Source organism: Chinchilla lanigera, unplaced genomic scaffold (assembly GCF_000276665.1).
Source record: "Chinchilla lanigera isolate Chin_1 unplaced genomic scaffold, ChiLan1.0 scaffold00059, whole genome shotgun sequence".
Taxonomy (NCBI): domain Eukaryota; kingdom Metazoa; phylum Chordata; class Mammalia; order Rodentia; family Chinchillidae; genus Chinchilla; species Chinchilla lanigera.
Genome location: NW_004955460.1, coordinates 4,744,051 through 4,749,662, shown reverse-complemented (window position 1 = coordinate 4,749,662; position 5,612 = coordinate 4,744,051). Strand labels below are relative to the sequence as shown.

The following is a 5,612-nucleotide window of genomic DNA, read 5'->3' as shown; positions in this document are numbered from 1 at the left end:
CACACAGGGAGAGGCACAAAATACCTGGTTTGCCGTTTCCCCATCCTTGTAATTTCTTTGCAGACCTTCCTCTTGGTCAAACTGCTTGCCATGAATTGCTCCACACCCCTTCCCATAAAGAAGAGACCCCCTAAAAGGAATATTTCTCTGTGTTCAGTGTTGTGAAGCTAGAAAGCAAAACTGAAGTTGAGAGTCAATAAAGTAAATTTACTCACTGGCTAGAGGATGAAGTGGAAAGCTAGGCTTGAAAATGAACTTCTCAACCCATTGGGGTAGGGAGCTTATAGATACAGGGGAAAAGAAATATGGCAGAAGGAGAGGCTAATAACGAGGTAGAGGGTCCGTGTCTTTTCCTGGAGTGGGCAGAGATTTCCTGTCACTGCAGCACCACGCCTTTTACTCCTTTTGTGGCGTGCTGCTTCCTGCCAGAACTGCGGGTAGGTCCATCACTTAATATGGAAATATGTTAAAGGCAGAGGGGAGAGAGACCACCAGAGACAGCTCTGTATAAGCAATAGTGGCTGTTTATTCACTCCCGTGGGAGCAGGCTGAGTATGGAGAATAGAATCAGCAGGAAGTGAGGGTAGAACAAAGAATTTAAAGGGGGAGGGGAGGAGTTTGCTGTCTTGAGGAATTTGGAGGCAGAGATAGAAAGTGCCTCTCTGAATGGGTGGGTCAGATGTGAGTGTGGTAGTGTTTCTCCGCATGGGTGGCACAGATGGACATGGCACTGTTTTTCTTCTGTGGTTTTCTGCCATGTCTTTAGGAATGGAAGTTTGCTAGCGGGCATGCGGTGAGCCATCTTGGAATCGACTGGCATTGGCTAGTATATCTGGCATCCAGGCATCCTGTCTTCAGAGATATACAAGAGTATGTAGAGAATTAGTTAGGTCATGTTAACAGTACACTGGATTATATATATATTTGCTGAAAATCAGCTGACTCAAAACCTGGGGAATCTGTTCAGCAGAGGAGATGCCCTCTGTGGCTCAAAGCAGAACAGGGGCAGTAGAGGCAGGACTCCGGGATTAGTGCAAAGTCTTCATCCAGCCTGCTGAGTGGCACAAATCAAAATAAGTAACAAACTGGGAAGCAGCAGGAAAAGGCTGGCAGAGGGATATCTTCATAGACATAAGATGCAGGTGCAAGGGCCCTACTGTTTAAGAGCCCAAGAAGGTATAACTCTCTGCCATGGTCATTTGAAAATTCATCATAATTCTTGAACACATATCCCATGTTTTCACTTTGCAATGAGCCCCATAAATTATGCATACAACCACAACTGGCAGTAAACATTTAACGTAGAATAACTACGTTCACAAGATACAATGTAAATGTTATACATATTTATGGAAGTTACATAATAGAAAAATAAAAATAAATGACCAGGAGAAGAGGAATAAAATAACCTCAAAGAAAACAGAGGCAGTGAGATAGTAGATAGGGCAAGGCTTAGGCTGGCTGGGAAGAGAGGCATGATGGGAATCTCAGGATCCACGTGACACTGCTTCTCTGGACCCCATATGTAGAACTTCTCATGGGATCCCGCAGGATGTGGATGATGAATAAGGACACAGACACCATGAGGACCCTGCTATTGTATCTCTTTCATGGTATCTCACCCTGTGCCTCCCAGACCAGGTATACTTTTATTTTTTTGTTTTTCCCTTTTCCTATCTTGTTCACCCCAGGTTCACTCTGCAGAGCCAGTTTCTCCCTGGATCCCACTTCTCAAATAAACTTTGGTACCGTTCTTTGGTTTGTCTTGTTCAACTCTTTGTTGGAGGCAAAAAAGACCCAGAATATGGTTTTTTTTTTTTATTTTTTAATTTTTTTTGGTTTTGGTTTTTCTCCGGTACCGGGAACCAAACTCATGACCTTGCGCTTGCCAGGCAGGCGCTTTGCCGCTGAGCTAAATCCCCAGAATATGTTTAATTGGCAAGCCATTTCTAAAAGGAACTACTTCATAATGAAAGCATAGTAAAGATGGACAATAAGAAAGCACAGTCACACACAGAGTGAAACAGTCTATGGTAATAACACACAGATGGTATTTACTCAGGTTCTTAATCAGAGATTGGAATCCAATGAATTCATGGCTGTGATGCTGTCAAATATACATTTGTCCTTCCTGGCATACAACTTCTTAAGTCTCTGCAATCTTTGAAGCATATGCTGATGAGCTGACTGGTGGCTGGGGTCCCCTAGGTAGCTTCAGAATGGGGAACAGCCTCCAGAAAGCAGGCTAGAGGGCTAAGATTCCTACTCCACCCCAACCTCCCAATAGGGGAGAGGGGCTGAAGGTTGAACTGATCACCAGTGATAAGTAATTTAATTGTTCACACCTATGTGATGAAGCCCCCATACACACTCAAAAGGACAGAGCTCTAAGAACTTACTGGAGTGTGGCACCATGGTGAGGGTGTGGAGACGTAAAGCCCCAACCTACATCCCTTGACTTGTGTATCTCTTCTTTATCTGGGGTCATTCATCTCCTTTGTAATATGATTTAGAATTTTTTTTGAGATAGGGTCTCACTCTTAGTTCAGGTTGAACTCCTGGCAATCTTCCTGCCTCAGCCTTCAGAGTGCTGGGATTATAGGCATGTACCACCACATCCAGCTATGCTTTATGATAAACCACTAAACGTGAGTGTTTCCTGTGTTCTGTGAGCCTTTCTAGCAAATTAGTTGAACCAGAGGATGGGGTGTGGGAGACCCAATTTATAGCTAGTGGGTCAGAAACACAGTTAGAACAACCTGGGGCTTATGATTTGTATCCAAAGTGGGGGAACGGAGCCCTTAACTTTCGGACCTGACACTATCTCCAGGCAGGTAGTATCAGAGTTGAATTGATTTGGGGGACACCCAGGGAACATCAAGTGGTTTATCCTGCAGAAATAATTGCTTGTTTTCTTGCTGGTAGGAAAACAAATTTCCATACCTGTTGCAATCCCAGAAGTCTTCCATGGTGATTATAGTTAGGTGAGAGTTTAGAAGAAATAGCTTGTTTCTTCCTTCTACTAGCCATGTCTGTAAGAGATACAATTTAGAACTGAAGGCTTAATATATAATATAATTGTATTAGTGTCTATGGGAGATAGTCCTCAAACACATAAAATCAAACTTCTAAATTAAAAAATGGAAAATGCCAAGAGACTAAAATGTAGGTTGCAAGATACTATCAAATTGAAATCAAGCAAAAAAAAAAAATTAAACTTACCTGTCAGTTTATGTGGACAAAATTCCTAAGAACTTCCTAATGCCCTACATGGTTGGCAACAAAATATGTGAGTTATTCTTTTATATAATACTGTATGCTCTTGAAAATGTTTCTAAAAATATAGAAAAGCTGAAAAGATTTTTTAAGTGACAAAGGAAATTCCATCCTAAGGTAGCTAATGTAGGCTGAGGTTCTCATCAGATGCTACTCCCTAGATCTGTGTCATCCATGACAATCACTACTAAACTGCACAAAAATACTTGGTGGCTGGTCAGAGGTGAGGCAGTGGTGTAAACTCAGCTAAGGCTTAGCGTTAAACAATAATTTAAATTGGCATATTAGGAATTTTAAAATTTATTATGTTTTGATACTATTTTAAACATACTGGGTTAAATAAATTATGCCATTAAATATATTTATCTTCTTTAAAAAAATTTTATCCATTTTTTTGAGACAGGATCTCACTATGTAGCTCAGGCTGGCCTCAAACTTGCAGCAATCCACCTGCCTCAGCTTCCCAGGTGCTGGGGTTACCAGGGTGCACCACCATGACTGGTTCTTTTTACCTTTTTAATGTGGCTACTAGAAAAATTTAAATTATCTATGTGGCTTTATATTCTGGCACTGCTGTTCTCTCTATCAATTTTATCAAAACAGTTTTAACATAGTTGATGCAGTTTCTTTTTTTGTGGTACTGGGGATTGATCCCAAGTGCTTCACACTGATCTACAGCCCCAAGCCCTTCTACTTTCTAATTCCAGACAGGATCTTGCTAAGTCACTAAGTTGCCTAGATTGGGCTCAGACTTGAGAGCCTCCTGCCATAGCCTCCCAGAGTACTGTGACTACAGATATGCACTACCACACTTGGCTTAGTTCAGGTAGTTTCTTTAACTACTTTCATAATGTCTGACTGTGGCTGAAGATTCCTGTGGCTTTGAGTATTTTTGATGAATTCCATCTTTATTGCAAGAGAATCATAAGAAGAAAAATTTAATACTTATCCCTAGGACCAATCCATTTATATTTCCGTGTTCCAATCATTTTTATAAAAGAATAAGGAATAAATAAAATTAATATTCAGATAATTTCACAAGACAAAATAGTACCAGGATTAAGATGGACTCTTGGTGCTCAGCAGACACCATCACCACAAACACACAGCTATGGGAAGTCTTGGTCAGTGCATGTTGGAAAGTATGAACCCAGCACATCAGAACAGATGGAGAAGGGCCAGTGATCATTTTAGAAGGTGTAAAAGCTTAACATTCATGACAATCCAATGTAAAAATGTCAAGGATTGCTAAAGACAAAACATTTCTGAAAATATAGAAGTGCTGATGAATATACAACTATCAACAGACATAAATCTCCAGCCATATATAGACTATATAGAAAAATTACAGATGAATATTACATATATGTCTATGTAAACATACACACAAAAATGCACATACATATCTATGCATTTTCTCTCTTCTTTGAAAGTATACCCTTTTTAAGGAAACTAATAGCATATCTTCTGATCGGCCTAAAGTTTGATCATTATAGAGTTGTCACATTTTCCCAAATCTCCCAGCAAATTAAATGCAATTAGAATTTGACCAAAGCTTAAGATGTCATGTAAAATAATACATCACTGAGGATAGCTGGAAAAATTCTAAAAATAAAACATAGTGAGGTAGGTTTGCTGTTTTCACATTGAAACACATGAAATGATAGAAATTTAAATAGTAGAGGTAGAAGACTAGACAATGAATCCTGGCAAACTGGTCTATGATAAAGTATCATCTATAACCAGTGTGAGAATTCAGTCAATGACAAACTATTTGAGGAAAAAATCTTATTTCTTATTCCTTAAATCCAACAAAAATTTATGATGAATAAAAATTGTACTATAAAATACAAATGATCCACCTACAGTACCTTGCATTACTGTTACGGTTTGCGTTTTGTGGCCTTTTACACTTCTGTCTTTACCTAGGATCTAGTCTTTTCCAATGACGTGATTTTCTCTTCCTGTAATTTTAGAATTTGTAACACATTTTAATAACTGCCAAGGAAAGTTCTGCCTTGTTACTTTGTTTTCAGACATTTCTTAACATTCTTAGTTTTTTTCTTTCATAAGTTTATTTTTAAAAATTAATTTTAGAATGTTTTTATCCAGTATACCACTAATATTGGGGAATTTGGGCTGGAATCATGTTATATAAACAGATTAAGGTGGAAAGAAGAAATGATATCTTTGTAATTCCATCCATAGATGCCCTCTCCAGTTATTCAGTTATTTGTGTATCTCCGTGGATTATTTTCTGTATGATGATCTTTTGAATCTTTTTCCTTTCTTTCTTTCTTTTCTTTCTTTCTTTCTTTTTCTTTCTTTCTTTCTTT

General features: G+C 38.9%; 1 protein-coding gene across 2 annotated transcripts in view; it reads right to left on the bottom strand.

The window, feature by feature from the left end:
- Positions 1–508: 508 nt before the first annotated feature.
- Positions 509–5,612, bottom strand: part of Vps41 (vacuolar protein sorting 41 homolog (S. cerevisiae)) — a 193,285-nt gene continuing 188,181 nt past the window's right edge. The window contains exons 30-31 of one of the 2 annotated variants that reach the window (XR_001236534.1): positions 2,944–3,032; positions 509–852 (exon numbers count right to left, since the gene is read on the bottom strand). The gene's annotated coding sequence lies outside the window, so the exon portion shown is untranslated. The remainder of the gene's footprint in view (positions 853–2,943; positions 3,033–5,612) is intronic. The other variant, XR_001236535.1, reaches the window with a different exon arrangement.